At 37.5% G+C, this 16,372-nt stretch overlaps 1 pseudogene; it reads right to left on the reverse strand.

The window, feature by feature from the left end:
• Window positions 1–9,240: 9,240 nt before the first annotated feature.
• Window positions 9,241–9,365, reverse strand: LOC115072796 (annotated as a pseudogene).
• Between the last annotated feature and the right edge of the window lie 7,007 nt (window positions 9,366–16,372).

The following is a 16,372-nucleotide window of genomic DNA, read 5'->3' on the forward strand; positions in this document are numbered from 1 at the left end:
ATATGGGCTGAAGCGGCAAGTTAGCTGGGGAGGAGGGAAGGTGTTGTCTCAACGAGTTAATGAATGTCCCTTAGGATAAGGGGACCTGGCGTCCTGAGTCTGGTTGCAGGCTAAGGAAATTGGTGGTTGCTCAGGCTTATCTTGAATCATCGGAAAGGTTGCTTATCTTAGGGGGCAGGGAGGACTGATCAGCAAGTTCTCCAGAGCCTGCTTGCCCTGGGGGGCAGGGAGGGCTGCCCGGCAGCGTGGTCTCCTACCCTTAATTATGTTGATATATGCTCCCTCCAGTCCAATTTCTTCTAGGACTTTTATCATGAATGCATGTTAGATTCTGTCAAAGCCCTTTTCTGCATCTATGGAATGAATAATGTATGTATGTATGTATGTATGTATGTATGTATGTATGTATGTGCATGTGTACAGTTGAAGGCTATATAATAGAAAAACGATACCAGACAGGAGAAACCTCCCTTCAAGTTGTTGGTCAGGGTAGTCCAAGACACTCCAAAAATAACACAGGAAATTGCTATAGCTCTTATTTTCCTCCCATAACTTGAAGGTTATACACTATTGCCGAAGATAGGACTTAGATCAATTAGGTTGGAACTGATCTGGAACCCTCCCTGAAGACCAGCTCCCATAATATCAAAAGGTACTATGCAAACTGCCAAGGGACCACGCCAATCAATGATTTCATCCAGCTGTAAAGTCTATGAACCACAACAATGACCAGCTCAACAAATAATCTCACTTTTATAGGTAATCAACAGCTGTCTAATTGGACTTAAGACCCACTCAATGGGGGGAAACATGTATAGTACTATAAACATAACCCAATAACATATGACTCAAGAGTCATAGATCTTAGAGAAAAACCTACTTTTGTTACATCCTTAAACCAGCACAATTTCTTTCTGTATTCTAAATGCATAGCCTTATATATAAAGACAATTGTACCTCTCACCACTCATCAAGGAAGCTTCTTTTTACCACAGATGGAAACTGCTACAAAGTCTACAACTGGTCAAATTCACTGAGTCACTGTCTATGAGTTACCCAGCCCTAAGTGGCATATCTACAATGCAATCTTTACACCTAAGACTCAGGAAACATGGTGAAATGGGATGGAAACAATATTAATGCATCTCTCAGATCTCACCAGCAAACTTTCTTCATGCAACAGATGATAATTAACCCAGTAACCTTAACTGGCCAAAATGCAGAGAATAAGAGACTGCAGTGAACTTATTCCTGAATTGGGTACCTGTTTCAAACCTCTGCCACCCAGGGATCAGGAACTATTGAGGAAGAGAGGGCAGAAAGACTGTGATGGCTAGAGGTGGTAGATGACCATGAGGATCAGAGTTTTCTAGGTGGCAATGGTGACAGCATACATAAGACCCATGCAAGCTCACACACAAAAAAGAGGACAAGATACCAGTATAGAAGTGGGGAATTGGGTAAGAAACCCCAAACTTAGCTGAAGAACTATTGGCCATTGATAACTACTGAGAGATGGAGAGTTGGTTTTCTTTAAGGGTGTGATGCTAGATAGGTTAACCAAGCTCCAATGGATGTCCCACACCAAAAGACATTTGAAGACACAAGGTTGGATTGATAGGCATTAATATATCTGACAGAGTACATGAAAACCAGAAAAGGTGTATAAGCGGGATGCAAATAGTAAGGGGGTCTAAATATTATCAAAATATATTGTATGAAACTCACAAAAATTAAATAACTAAAAAACCTTTGAGATATAATGAAGACAGTCCTAACAGGGAAGTTTATAGTTCTAAATGCCCATATTAAAAAATGAGAGATAATTCAAATTTAATGTTGCACTTCAAGGCCTTAGAAAAACAAAAATTTGTAAAATATATTTAAGCCCTTAGACAAAAGACCTAAATTAATGAGATTAGAGGAAAAAGGGGAGGCATTACAATACATAAAAATGAAATCTGGAGGATCAAAAAGACTTCCAAAAATCTATATTCCACCAAATTGAAAAACTTAAAAGAAATGGGTTTTTTGTTTGTTTGTTTGCTTGGTTGGTTGGTTGGTTTTCGTATTTTTGGAGACCAAAGCTTCCCATAGCCACTGGCTTGGAATTTGCTATATAGACAAAGCTGGCCTCGATTTCACAGAGATTCACCTGTCTTTACCTCCTGAGTGCTGATATTAAAGGAATGTGCCACCACACCCTGCAAGAAATGATGAATTTCTAAATGCATATATAATCTACCAAAGTTAAATCAGAAGAAGATATAGAGAAAACTTAAACAGATCTATCACAAACAATGATCTTGAAACAGCAATCAAATATCTCCCAACAAGAAACTAAATTAAAAAAATTAGGTCCAGGTGGATTCACCACAGAATTTTACCAGACCAGTGAAGAATAACTAAAACAATGCTTCTCAAATCAGATAAAATATAAAAGTAAAGAATGCTTCCAAATTATTTTTACAAATTAGCATTGCAGTGATGAATAAACAAGGTAAAGGCGCACAACAAAAAACTGTAGACTGATATCTTTAATTAATGAACATACTCAAAAATTCTCCAATCCAATCAGAGAGCAATTGGTTACCCCAATAGCAGTCATGCATGCCACTATTACACAGTGGACATATCCTGTATTACCATTTGTTTCAATGACATAGAAAACTAGCCTAGGGGCTGGAGAGATGGCTCAATGGTTAAGAACACTGCTCTTGCAGAAGACACAGTCTCGAATCCCACATGGCAGCTAACAACTGTCCATAACTCCAGTTCCAGGGGATCTGACAGTCTCTTTTGTCCTCTGTGGGCATTGCACGACATGGGTGCACTTACCTACATGCAGGCAATACACATATACACATAAAAGAAAAAAAAAGAAAACTAGCATACTCCCCATGAATAAATTTTAAAAAATTGAAACACATAAGGCTAGTGTGATTTTCATTTGAAAGCCTAATAAGGACACTTAAAAATGATAATTATAGTCTGACTTCAGGAATAGAGATGCAAAAATCCAGAACAAAACACTGAAAAATTAGGAACACATAAAAAATAATAGAATCTCAGGTTTGGGGACATGGATCATTGGGTAAAAGCATTTGTCTTGCAAGCTTGACCACCTGAGTTCAGATTCCTAGAATCATTTTCAAAGTCAGACACAGTAGCACAAGTGTCTGTAATCCCAAAATGACCTTGCAAGGAAGGTCATTGAGAAGCAAGACAGGAGAAGCTCCAGAAGCTATAGTGCCAGCTAGATTGGTTAATGCAGCAGTAAAGAGATCTGGTTTTAAACAAGGAGGAAAGGCAAGGAATAACACCTGGAGGTTGTCCTCTGATCTCCACACAAATGAGGTAGCATGTGTACATCCACACTCATACACATAAACAAGCATACATGCACATACACAAACACACACAGAGACACACATACACACACACTTAAGAGGATTTCATATCTACTTAAGTAATGCAAAGTTGTTAGTTTTTTAGTTTTTTAAAATTTATTTTTATTTTATTTGTGTGGGTGTTTTGCCTGCATATAAGTGCACCTTTGTCATGTAAAGCTGGAAGATGCCAGAAAAGGAGGTTGGATCCCCTGGAACTGGAGTTATGGACAATCATTAGCTGTCATGTAGGTGCTGGAAATCAAACTCAGGTCCTCTACAAGAACACCCCATGCTCTTGTGCTGAGCCTTCTCTCAAGTGCCACAGAAAACAAGGTTGTTTTAACCTTAGAAAGGTAATATAATTTACATGAACGTTAATAAAAAATCACAGTCATCCCTACAAATTCAGAAAATATAATTCTTTTGAAGGTTAAAATGACAAGAAAAAGCTCTTAGAACACTGAATAGGCACATTCTTATTTTGATAAAGGGTATTTATGAAAAAACCAGTAGCAAGCATCATGCTAAATGGTGAATTCCTTTTGGGATGAAAGCAAGGATGATCACAAACATTCCATCCATTCAACATTTTACTGGAGATTGTAGCCAGTACAAAAATTTTTAAATGAACATAGATTGTGATGAAAAAATAAAGCTCAACAAATAATGATACATTTATTGTAAATCTAGATGAAGCTGCAGACAAAATATATCAATGAAAAGAACCTAGCACAGATTGGCAACTTCCCTGCCTGCTCATTAAGAATAGTGGTCTGTGACTCATATAGGACTCACATGCCTAAGGTTTAAAAGTAATACTTTTCTAGTTTGTGTGCAAAGTTGTATCCTTGGTGTTGTGGCCCTTGTCTCCTTACTCAACAGTTCTTACAAACTGCTCTGTGTTCATGCTGCTGCCACTAAGCACATGTGCCAACTGTAGTTCAAGGTCAGGGTCCATGCCCATTTGGGTTCATGAGAATGACCTTGATATCTTTGTTTAGGCCCAAACAGCTTCACATAAATTCCTCCTTTTGGAGAAACAACCACTTAGATGCAGACAGGGACAGAACAGGTAATAGTTCCCCACAAGGTGAAAGAAGCACAGACCATAAGCCTTGCATTCTCTGGCTCAAATCCCAAAGTAGAAATCAACCACAACATAACAACCCAGCATTATCATAAAACACCAAGCTCTGGTACCTGCCTCATCAAATCTATGGTTATTCTATGGGAAGAGGAAGGACTAGAAGTCAGTTAGGGTTCTGGTGAGGGAGAATACCTTGAACTTGGTGTCAGTCTGAAAAATCAAGTTGACCCCTTAGATGTGTGCTTTTCTGTTATATATTATACTTTAATAAAGTGTTAAGAAAAGGAGGTAGGAATAAGGAAGAAAAAGCACCCACTTTCTGAATTCTACATCCCACCAATATCTGCAAGGTCTCCCCTGAGGTCATCATTGATTCTCTGTTATCTCTCACTGTCATGACTAGTGCCCTAATGATAAAATTTTCATCATCTCAGTTTTGAAAAAACTGAAGTAAAAGATTAGCAGTAAAAGGCCCAAACATCCCCTACTTCCTATCAGGTAGAAATTAATGTGGAATGTGCTGGTTGAGAGAATTCCAGATCAGGGTGGGTTCATCCTCACATTCATAGGCAGTACTGGAGGGGTGAAGCCTATTCAGGACCATGTCCTCCACTGACTCTCCTAAGGTATCCAGTTTCATTCCAGTGAAAGCAAAAACTAGAAATGTTGGTCCTAAACATTTAGATAACTTCATCTTTAATATAGTTGCCTATTATAGTGGCTCCTAATTACTCTTAAAACAGTAATGTTGAAGCTTTAGCCTCGATGATTCTATGTGAACCCAAGGATGCAGGTGGGCAGAAGCTGGGGCCATGTGTTATTTACTTTTCTATTGCTGTGACAAAACACCATGGCCAAGGCAACTTATAGAAGCAAGGGTTTATTGGGCTTATGGTTCCAGAGGGACAGGCATCCATCACATTGGGGCATGCTTGGCAGGAGGCAGCCAGAACAGACAGCTAAGTGCTCACATCTTCTAGTGGGCACAGGAAGCAAAGAGAACCAGACTGGAAGTATGTTCATAGCTATGAACTCTCAAAGCCTGCACTAGTGAAATGCTTCCTCCAGCCTGCCCACACCTATTAAATGTTCCATGATCCTCCCCAAACAGTTCCAGGAACAGGAGACCATGAGTCCAAATACTTGAGATCTATGCAGAACATTCTCATTCAAATCACTGCAGGCCATGAGCAATAGGTAGCTGGACTGCATTGTCAGAGGCAGGCTCAGAATTTCATCTCCCCTGTCACTACCCCAGGAAGAAAAACCTAGGTAGGTATCTGGTTTTCCCAAAGGAGCAGTAAAGGAACATGGGTCTTCCACATCAACATATGCGTGTTACAGGAAGTGTGTCATCAGTACGATATAAACATAGCTTTTTCTCTCAAAGAAATAAGAGTTCACTTATTTTGAGCTAAGTATGAATGATCAAGGCCAACAAACATGGATTAAAGTTGCCCATGTCCCACCATGGAAGAAGTTACATGAAATTTTATAGTCAGAACAAAAATTTATGAATCAATGCATTTGTTAAATATGGTGATGGGGACATGAGGTAGGTTGGTTATAGATAAGTGGTGAAACTATAGGTTTCAGATGCTATCTGCCACTTTTACTGACACTGGGCAGAATTTCTCAAGGCAGTCTGTAATGCTTCACACAACCGCAGTTATTTCCATATTCTCATTTAGGAGTTGATAGTATCAGTGCTAGGTGTTACTCCACATTGCATAAACAATTTCCATGGGGATATTTTTAAAGTGTGAAAAGTCTTCAAGACAAACACATTTGAATGTGAGATTTCAGAAATGTCAACAAATGGGGAAATTCTGAAAGAATCTTCCAGGACCTTTCAAATTATCTAATTTGGTCATAATAAAGACTGTTTTCTATATGGACATAAATAGATTCACAGTTCAAAGTTGTACCACTCTAATTCAAAGTTGTGCCTCTCTAATTCACACACACACACACGCACACACTATAGTGTGTGTGTGTGTGTGTGTGTGTGTGTGTGATTAAGGGTGTGGATGTATATATAATATTTTGATTCTTTGAGTATTTAATACAATGTATTTTGATCATATTCAGACCACGTCCCCCATTTCCTCTCAGGCACTGCTGCCTCCCTACCTGGCCCCTCTTAATGCCCTCTATTATTTTTTAAACTCTATCAAGTATAATGCTCTTGGGTATAGATCCATGCCCTGGAGCCTTTTCAAACTACAAGGCATCACACCCTTAAAGAAAAATGACTCTTCTCCCAGCAACTATTAATTGTCAGTAGTTCCGTGGATAGGGCTGGGACTTCTTACTCATCATTTCCCTTCATACTGGTAATTTGTCTGGCCTGGGCTTGCATAGTTTTGTGCATGCCATCATAAGCACTATGGTTTCATGTGTAAAACTGCCAAGTTCTGTCTGGGAAGACCAGTTGTGGGTCTCTGTGTTAGTCACAATCTGCTGTAAGAAGAGTTTTCTCTGATGAGAGTTTAGGGATGTACTGTTTTATGATTATAACAATAAGTCATTAGGAGTCAGTTGAATTGTATGCCAATTTGGCAGAATAGTAGTAGTAGGTTCTCCTCTATGTCCTGTGATCTCTCTGGCCACAGATTCTTGGTCCAAAATAACAGTGTCATGAATGGGCTCCATCTTATGAGCAGGCCTTAAATCTAAGCATATCTTGCCAGGCCAGTTGTTTATATTGTGACTTGCTGAGTAAAGTTAACGATTGGTTTTCCATTCTGGTAGCCTGCATAGCATCTTTTAACACTATGAAAGCTAGCAAGTAGAGATGAAGCTTTCAAGTCAGCACCATCTTGATTTCTCCTTGTTTGTTCTATGACTCATATATGTAGTATCTTCAGCAATAGGGTCTTACTTTCATATTCTGATAAGTAACCAAGAGCAGTGGCAGTAGCCAGTAGTCAATAATATAATATATAATAATAAAATATATAATTACTAATATAAATTATATATGTGTATAGCATATGTTTTAAGAGGGTTCTATAGTAGTAGGTTTCTGTATGACTTTTTCATAAGGCCTTTAGTATTAGTTATCCTTCTCCACAATCCATCTTCTATCCTGCCCTTCCAGTTCCAGTCCCCAACCCATTTAACATTTCCTACTCCATTATTTTTCCCTCCCCTTCTATATCATTGCATTCTATCCCCCTCCTAGGAAGCCCTCTGCCTCATGGTCCATAACTATTTTCCTTAAGAGATATGGAGTTCTTAAAAATAATTTTCTAGAATTTCTGAGTCTGTGTTACTTCACTTAGTATAAAAGTGCAGTCACCGCCAGCAGCCACTCCTCCATTCTCATGGGCGCCACTCCTTTGTTCTCACGGGTATCAAGGCTGCTCCTCTGCTCACCCTGGGCTGAGGCCACTCTTCTGCTCATCCTGTGCTGAGGAAGCTCTTCTGCTTGCCCTGTGCTGCCCCCTGTCGTCGCTGCTTCTGCCTGGTCCTAGACCCCACGGCTGGTGAGGAGACTGTGTCAGTGGAGCTGCATTCAGACACAGGAGGCCAGGTTCAGTGACACAGGTCTGGTTTATTGCAGGAAGGCACAAGCTTATATAGGGGTAGTGGTCCAATCACAGCACAGCAAGTAGGATACCTTATTAGCACAACAGGTTTAGCATACTATCACAGTACAAGTAGAATACCTTATTAGCATAACAGACTTGATGTCCTATCACAGAAGAGCAGGTAGGGTGCCTCATTAGCATAATGGGTTTCAGATTACAGAGCCTGGATTCCTGGAAACCACATGACCCTGACTGTTGCAATATCATGATCTGCCAGTGGGAGCAAATGTCACAAGGCATTCCTTGTGGCTCCAGCAGTCGGGCCGTTGCCTCAGGCCTGCTGTATGGCTGTCAATAAGACTTTCACCCTAGGCTCAAGCCTGTCTCCACATAACAGTTTCTAGTTCCATCCATTTACCTGCAAATTTCATGATTTCATCTTTCCTTATCACTGATTAGAACTCCATTGTGTAAATATACCACAATTTCATTATCCACTCATTAGCTGAGGGATGCTTATGTTCCTTCCATCTCTTAGCTATTGTGAAAAGAGCAGCAACAAGCATCTGTGTACAGGTGTCTCTACAATAGGATGAGTCCTTTGGGTATATGCCAAGGAGTGGTATAACTGAGTCAAATGGTAGGTTCATTTTTAGTTTTTTAAGCATTCTCCATACTGCTTTCCATAGGGGTTGCACAAATTTGCAATCCCACCAGCAGTGTATGAGCGTTCCCCTTTCCCCATATCCTCTACAACATTTGGTATCATTTGTTCTCTTGATCTTAGCCAGCCTTTACTGGGGTAAGATGAAATCTTAAAGTGGTTTTAATTTGCATTTTCCTAATTACTAACAATGTTGAACACCTTTCAAGATGCTTCTTAGACATCTTTATTTCTTCTTTTGAGAACTCTCTTTTTAGAGCCTTAGCCCATCTTTTAATTGGGTTACTTGCTTTCTTGATTCTTTGTTTTTTGAGTTCCTTATATATTCTGGATGTTAAACCTCTGTCAGGTGTGTCACTTTTCTTCCACTCTGTGGATTTTTCTCTTCACTTCCTTGGTTGCTTCTTTTGATGTACAGAAGCCTTTTAGTTTAATGATGTCCGATTTGTTGATTCTTGACCTTATTTTCTAGACAATTGGTGTCCGGTTTAGAAAGTCAGGAAGATTGTTTCCAGTTCCATCCATTTGTCTGAAAATTTTATAATTTTTTCTTTTTTTTAACACAGGGCTGGACCAGGACTAAGCCACCTCCTCAGGACCTTTGGAGGCTGATCATTCCTATCACCACAATTACCTTAGCAAACCTGATTCCCTTAGCTGCTGCCATATCATGCAGAAATTTGTTTTTCTTAACAGCTTAAATAGTATTCCACTGTGTAAATGTAACACATGGTCATTATCCATTCATCAGTTGATGGACATCTAAGTTGTTTCTGTTTCCTTGCTATTGTGAATAGAGCAGCAGTAACACCAATGAACAGGTATCTCTGCAGTATATTATGCCTTTTGAGTAAATTCTCAAGAGTGATAGATTTTTTTTCTAGCTTTTTGAGAAAGCTTCACACTAATTTCCATAGTGAGTTCAGCAGTTTGCACACCCAACACCAGTGAATGAGTGCCCCTCTTTCCCCATATCCTTGCCAACAATTGTCATCATTTGTTTCATTGGTTCTTAGCTATTCTAACTGAGGTAATATTAAATACTTTATGCATTTCCCTAATGGCTAAAGATTTTGAACAATTTCCAAATATTTCACAGCCATTTGTGTTTCATTTTTTTTAGAACACTTGGTTTCCTTCCTTGCCCTGATTTGTAATTGTTTTTTAAAAAAATATGTTTAAGGAATTTTTTTTAGTTCTTTGTATATTCTAGATACTAATGCTCTATCAAATTATAGCTGCTGAAGATTTTTTGTCATTTTGTAGCCTGCTTCTTCACTAAATATTGGCGCCCTATATTGTACAGAACTTTTTTTAATTTCAGGAAGACTCATTTGTCAATTGCCTTCATTCCTGCACTATTGAGGTCTTGTTGAGAAATTCCTTTTCTGTGCCTATAAGTAGTGTATGCCTTAGTTTTGCCTCTGTCAAATTATAGCTGCTGAAGATTTTTTGTCATTTTGTAGCCTGCTTCTTCACTAAATATTGGTGCCCTATATTGTACAGAACTTTTTTTAATTTCAGGAAGACTCATTTGTCAATTGCCTTCATTCCTGCACTATTGAGGTCTTGTTGAGAAATTCCTTTTCTGTGCCTATAAGTAGTGTATGCCTTAGTTTTGCCTCTGTAAGATTCAGTATAACAGGTCTTATGTTGAGGTTCTTTATCCACTTATATTTAAGTTTTGTGTGGTGTGAGATAAAGGGATCTAGTTTCATTCTTCTACCTGTAGCTATCCAGTTTGCCAAACACCATTTGTTGAACAAGCTATATTTTCTCCAATGTGTATTTTTGACCCATTTGTAAAAATCAAGTGGATGTAAGTGCATGGATGGATCCCCAGTTCTATTCCATTCATTATAGTGTCTTTTTATGCAGTAGCATTTGCTGTTTTTATTATTATAGCTCTGTAATATGGTATGAAACAGGGATGACAATGCCTCTGAATCTTCTTTTATTGTTTAGATTCTTATCTATCCTGAGTTTTTTTCTGTGTTTCTGTATGAAATTTGAAGATTTTTTTTATTTCTGTGATGATTTGTTTTGTAACTTTAAATAAGTACATTGTTTTTGGTAAGATGAACAAATCCATGTGCCATGGGGCGGGGGGTCTTTCCATTTTCTACCATCTTCTTCAATTGCTTTCTTCAGTGTCTTGGAGCTTATACGAGGCTTTCACTCTTTTAGTTAAATGTGTTCCCATTTATTTTATATTTTTGAGGCTGTTATGAATGGGATCATTTCCCTGGTTTCTTTCTCATTATTTTTTTGGTGGTGCATAGGAAGACTATAATGTTTGTGTTGTAATTTTACATCCTGTAACTTTGCTGATCTTTTCATCAGCTCTAGGAATTTTCTGGTGGTGTCTTGAAGGTCTCATATGTATAATAGAATCATCTCATCTACAAATAACATATTTGACTTCTTCCATGATTCATATCCCCTTTATCTCCTTCACTTGTCTTAGTGCTCTAGATAAGGCTTCAGACAATATTATTGAACAGGAGTGGAGAGAGTGGACATTCTTGTCTTTTTCCTGATTTTAGTGAAAATGCTTTAAAATTTTCTCCATTTAGCACGATGTTGACTGGGGGCTTGCTGTATATTGCCTTTATTATGTTGAGATATGTTCCCTGTATCCCTAGATTTTTCCATAACTTTTATCATGAAGGAATGTTGGATTTTGTTCAAGGCCCTTTTCAACATCTAATAAGATGATCATATTTTTTTGTCCTTGAGTCTATTTCTCTGGTGTATTATGTTTATTGGCTTACATATGTTGAAAATCTCTACATCTCTGGGATGAAGGCAACTTGCTAGTAGTGGTTGATTTTTTTGATGTGTTCCTTAATTTGGTTTAAAAGTATTTTATTGAATTTTTTTTAGCCATGTTCATCAGAGTTTTTTTTTTTTTTTGAGGCTATTGTGAATGGAATAGTTTCTATGAACTTTTTCTCCAATTGCTTGTTATTGGTATATGGAAAGGCTACTGTTTTTTCTAGATTAATTTTATAACCTGACACTTTACTGAAAATGTTATTCATTTCTAGGAGTTTTCTGGTGAAATTTTTGGCATGTCTTAGATATCATATCATCTGCAGAAAGGGATAATTTGACCTCTTCTCTTCCAATTAGTACTCCTTTAATTTCTTTCTCTTATTGCTCCAGCAAGTTTCAAGCATGATATTAAAAACGAGTGGAGATAGTAGACAGCCTTGTCTGTTTCCTGATTTTAGCGGGAATGCTTTGAATTTCTCTCCATTTAGAATGATGTTGGCTGTAGGTTTGTTATATGTAGCCTTAATTATGTAGAGGTATGCTCCCTCCAGTACAATGTCAAAGGCCTTCTCTGCATCTATTGAGATGACCATGTGGTTCTTGTCTTTGAGTCCATTTGTATGATTTATGACATTTATTGACTTACGTATGTTGAACCGTCCCTGCATCTCTGGAATAAAGCTAAATTGATCGTGGTGGATGATCTTTTTGATGTGTGTCTGCATGCAGTTTGTATTTTGTTGAGAATTTTTTCATCTATGTTCATTAAGTATATGTGTCTATGGTTTTCTTTTTTGGTTGTATCTTTGCCTGGTTTGGATATTAGAGTGATGCTGGCTTCATAGAAGGAATTTGGAAGTTCTCCCTCTCTTTATATCTGTTTGAATAAATTAAGTAGTATTTGATATAGATCTTCTTTAAATGTCTGGCAAAATTTTGCTGTGAATCCATCTGGGTCTGGGATTTTTTTAATCAGGAGGTTTTGTATTACTGTTTCAATTTCCTTTTGTGTTATAGGTCTGTTTAAGCTGTTGATCTCTTCTTAGTTTAGCTTTGGTGATTCCCATGAGTTTATACACATATTCATATCTTTTAGGTTTTCAAATTTAATAGTGTATAGGTTTTTAAAATATTCCCTTATAATGGTCTGGATCTTTTTGTTGTCTGTTGTGATGCTTCCCCTTTCATCTCTGATTTTGTTGATTTGGAATTGCTCTTTCTTGCTTTTGGTTAACTGGGCTAAGGGTCTATCTTTTCAAAGGACCAGCTCTTGGAATCATTGATTCTTTGTATTGTTTTCTTTGTTTATATTTCATTAATTTCTGCTCTAATTTTTGTTAATTTTTCATATCTGCCTCATTTGGGTTTCATTTGTTGTTGCCTTTCAAGTGTCTTGAGTTGCAATGTTAAGTCATTTATTGGTGTTCTTTCTGATTTTTTAATGTAGGCACTTAGAGCTATAAACTTCCCTCTTAGGACTGCTTTTAAAGTGTCCCAGAGGGGTTTTTTGTGTTGTATTGTCATTTTCATTTGGTTCCAGAAATACTTTTATTTCTTTCTTAATTTCTCCTTTGACAAATTCATCATTCAGGAGTGTGTTTTTTAATCTCCATGTGTTCATGTGGTTACTAGGGTTTCTTCTGGTGTGGATTTTAAGCTTTATTGCATTGTGGTCTGATAGAATGCATGGAATTATTTCAATTTTTTGTATCAGTTGAGGCTTGTTTTGTGCCCCAGTATGTGATCAATTTTGGAGAAAATTCCATGGGGTGCTGAATAGAAAGTATATTCATCAGTGCTTGATGGAATATTGGGTAGATGTTTGTTAGGTCCATTTGATGTATAGTATTGTTTAATTCAGATGTCTCTCTATTTTTTGTCCCATTGTCCTGTCTAATGGAGAAAATTGTGTTTTGAAGTCCCCTTCTATTAGTGAGTTGGGATTAATCTGTGTCTTAACATTCTGTAGTACTGTTTTTATGAAAATGGGTGCACCAGAGTTTTCTGCATATATGTTCATGATTGTAGTATCTTCTTGGTCAATTATTTCTTTGATCAGAATTAAGTGGCCCTCTTTATCTCTTCTGATTAGTTTTAGTTTGAAGTCTATTTTATCAGATATTAGAATTGTTTCTTCTTTTTCTATGTTACAGACTACTATGAGGAGTATTGCTATTAGTTCTTCTTTGAAGGTTTGCATTCTAGAAATTCTTCCATTTATTTTAGATTTTAAAAGTCTATTCTTAGATTTTTGTAAATTTCCTCATGGTATTGTAATGTTTCCTTTTTCAGATGATTTTATTAACTTGGGCCCTGTCTCCTTTTTTAAATTTGGGTAAAAAGTTGACAATCTTATTAATGTTTTCAAGAAATCAACTCTTCATTTCATTGATTCTTTGTATTGTTTTCTTTGTTTCTATTTCATTAATTTCAGCCCTGATTTTTGTTTATCTTGTCCTGTCTTTTTAGGTGTTGCTTGTTCTTGATTTTTCAGGGTCTTCAGGGGCATCATTAAATTATTCATATAAGTTGTCTCTAATTTTCTGATGTAGGCACTTAGGACTATAAATGCTTCTCTTAGGACTGCCTTTATTCTGTTCTGTAGATTTGGTATGTTGTGTTTTCATTTTCTTCTAGGAATTTATTCATTTCCTTTTTTATTTTTTTGTTGGCCCAATTTTCATTTAATAGTGTGTTGTTTAATTTCTATGTGTTTATGTACTTTCTGTAGTTTCTGTTGTTGTTGATACCAAGCTTTGTGGTCACATAGAATGCAAGATGTCTTTTCAATTTTCTTATATTTGTTGAGTCTTGCTTTGTGTTCTTACATGTCTTCAATTTTGGAGAAAGTTCCAAGGGCTGCTGAGAAGAAAGTGTACTCATTTGTGTTTGGGTGGAAGGTTCTATAGTTAGACGTTATGTTCATTGGATTTATAATGTTATTTAACTCCTGAGTTAATTTTTTTCTAATGACCTGCCTATTAATGACAGTGCATTATTCAAGTTACCCACTATCACTGTGTTGGTAATAACCTGTGATTTTAGATCTAATAGCATTTTCTTTTTTGTTGTTGTTGTTGTTAGCCTTAGCCTTTTAGTGGCTGAGCTGTCCCTCCAGCCTATAGATCTAATAGCATTTTGAATGAATTTGGTTGCCCTTGTGTTAGTTGAATATATGTTTAGGATTGTAAAATACTGTTGGTAGACTTCTCCTTTTATGAGTATGAAGTGTCCTTCCTTATCTCCTACTAGTTTGTTTGAAGTCTATTTCATCAGATACTAGAATAGCTATGCCTGCTTGTTTCTCAGTTCCATTTGCTTAGAATACCTTTTTTCCATCTTTTCACCCTAAGGTGGTGTCTGTTGTTGATGGTGGGGTATGTTTCTTGGCAGCAGCAAAAAGATAGAGCCTGTTTATTAATACAATCTGTTAGTCTGTGTCCTTTTATTGGGGAATTGAGGCCATTCATATTCAGAGCTACTATTGAAAGCTGTGCATCAGTTTCTGTCATTTTGTTGATTTTTGTAGTGTTTCTTCATATTTCTTTTGATTTCATATCCTAGCATGGATTATGTGTTCCCTGTGACCTCTTGAGTGCTTTTATCATGTTTAGATTAAAGTATTCCTTCTAGTATTTTCTGTAGACCAGGCTTGGTAGTCATAAGTACCTTGGTTTTTATTGTGGAAACTATTTATTTCTCCTTCAATTTTAATAGTTTGGTTGAGCATAATAATATGGATTGATAGCTGGTCTTTCAGGACTTGGAATATTTCCAGGCCTTTCTGGCTTTAAAGGTTTCTGTTGAATAATAGGGTGTCATTCTAATAGGTCTGTTTTTAGAACTTATTTGACCTCTCTTTCAGCTTTCAATACCCTTTCTTTATTCTGTGTTTTTCTGGTACTTTAACTATAATATATGTCAGGGCTGGAGAGATGGCCCAGTGGTTAAGAATACTGACTGTTCTTGCAGAAGACCCCAGTTCGAATCCCAGCACACACATAGTAGCTAACAACTGTCTATAACTCCAGTTCCAGGGGATTCAACAGCTTCCTCTTCCAAGGGCATTGCATGACATGGGTTCACTTACCTACATGCAGGCAATATATGCATACACATAAAATAAAAATAATGATCTTTAAAAAATCAGAAGAAAAACTATAATATATTTCATGGAGAATTTATTTTCTGGTCCTGTATATTTGGCATTCTGTAAGCCTCTTGTACCTGGAAGGGCATCCATTTCTTTTTTTAAAATTTGTTTTTATTAAATTTTGTTGTATTTAATACAGAATATCTCAAACAATGTGAATCATCTTTATAGCCCCATACCCACCAGCACCCTCCCATAGGACCCCCCCCGAACCCATATACTCTGTCCTGGGTATTAGGGCTCACTGTATCAAGTCAGTGTCCCTGTCATTTTCTTTTTTGTTTTAACAGAGAATAGGGTGGGGATTTATTTACAGAAGAATGGGCACCCCCCACTTATGGTTGTACTGGAAAGTCCACACTCAAATCTAGATCCTGTGACTTCCCGACAGCTCAGAAAATGGTCAGAGAGATGCTTCCTGGCATTCTCATCTTATATATCCTTAGCCCCTCCCCCACATGCAGCTAAGGTTGACTGATTGGGTGGGAGGGGTAACTGACTTCCCTCTTGACTCCTTGAGTGTGGGAAGGAGGTGTGACTATAGTTTGCTGGCATAGTGGTTAGAGGACACTTCCATTTAAAACTCCACCCCTTCCTCTGGCTCTTACATTCTTTCTGCCAAGCTCTTTCTGCAAAAGTCCCTGAGCCTTGGAGGAGGTGGTAGGTGTGGGATGATCTTCCTCCTGTTGTGGCAAGGCACTGAACTTTCAGGTCACTTCATTGTCAGTTTTCCATGGGCTGTTGGCCCAATTCAGTGGGATT

The sequence above is a fragment of the Nannospalax galili genome, unplaced genomic scaffold (genome assembly GCF_000622305.1).
Source record: "Nannospalax galili isolate Female #2095 unplaced genomic scaffold, S.galili_v1.0 scaffold323, whole genome shotgun sequence".
NCBI lineage: Eukaryota > Metazoa > Chordata > Mammalia > Rodentia > Spalacidae > Nannospalax > Nannospalax galili.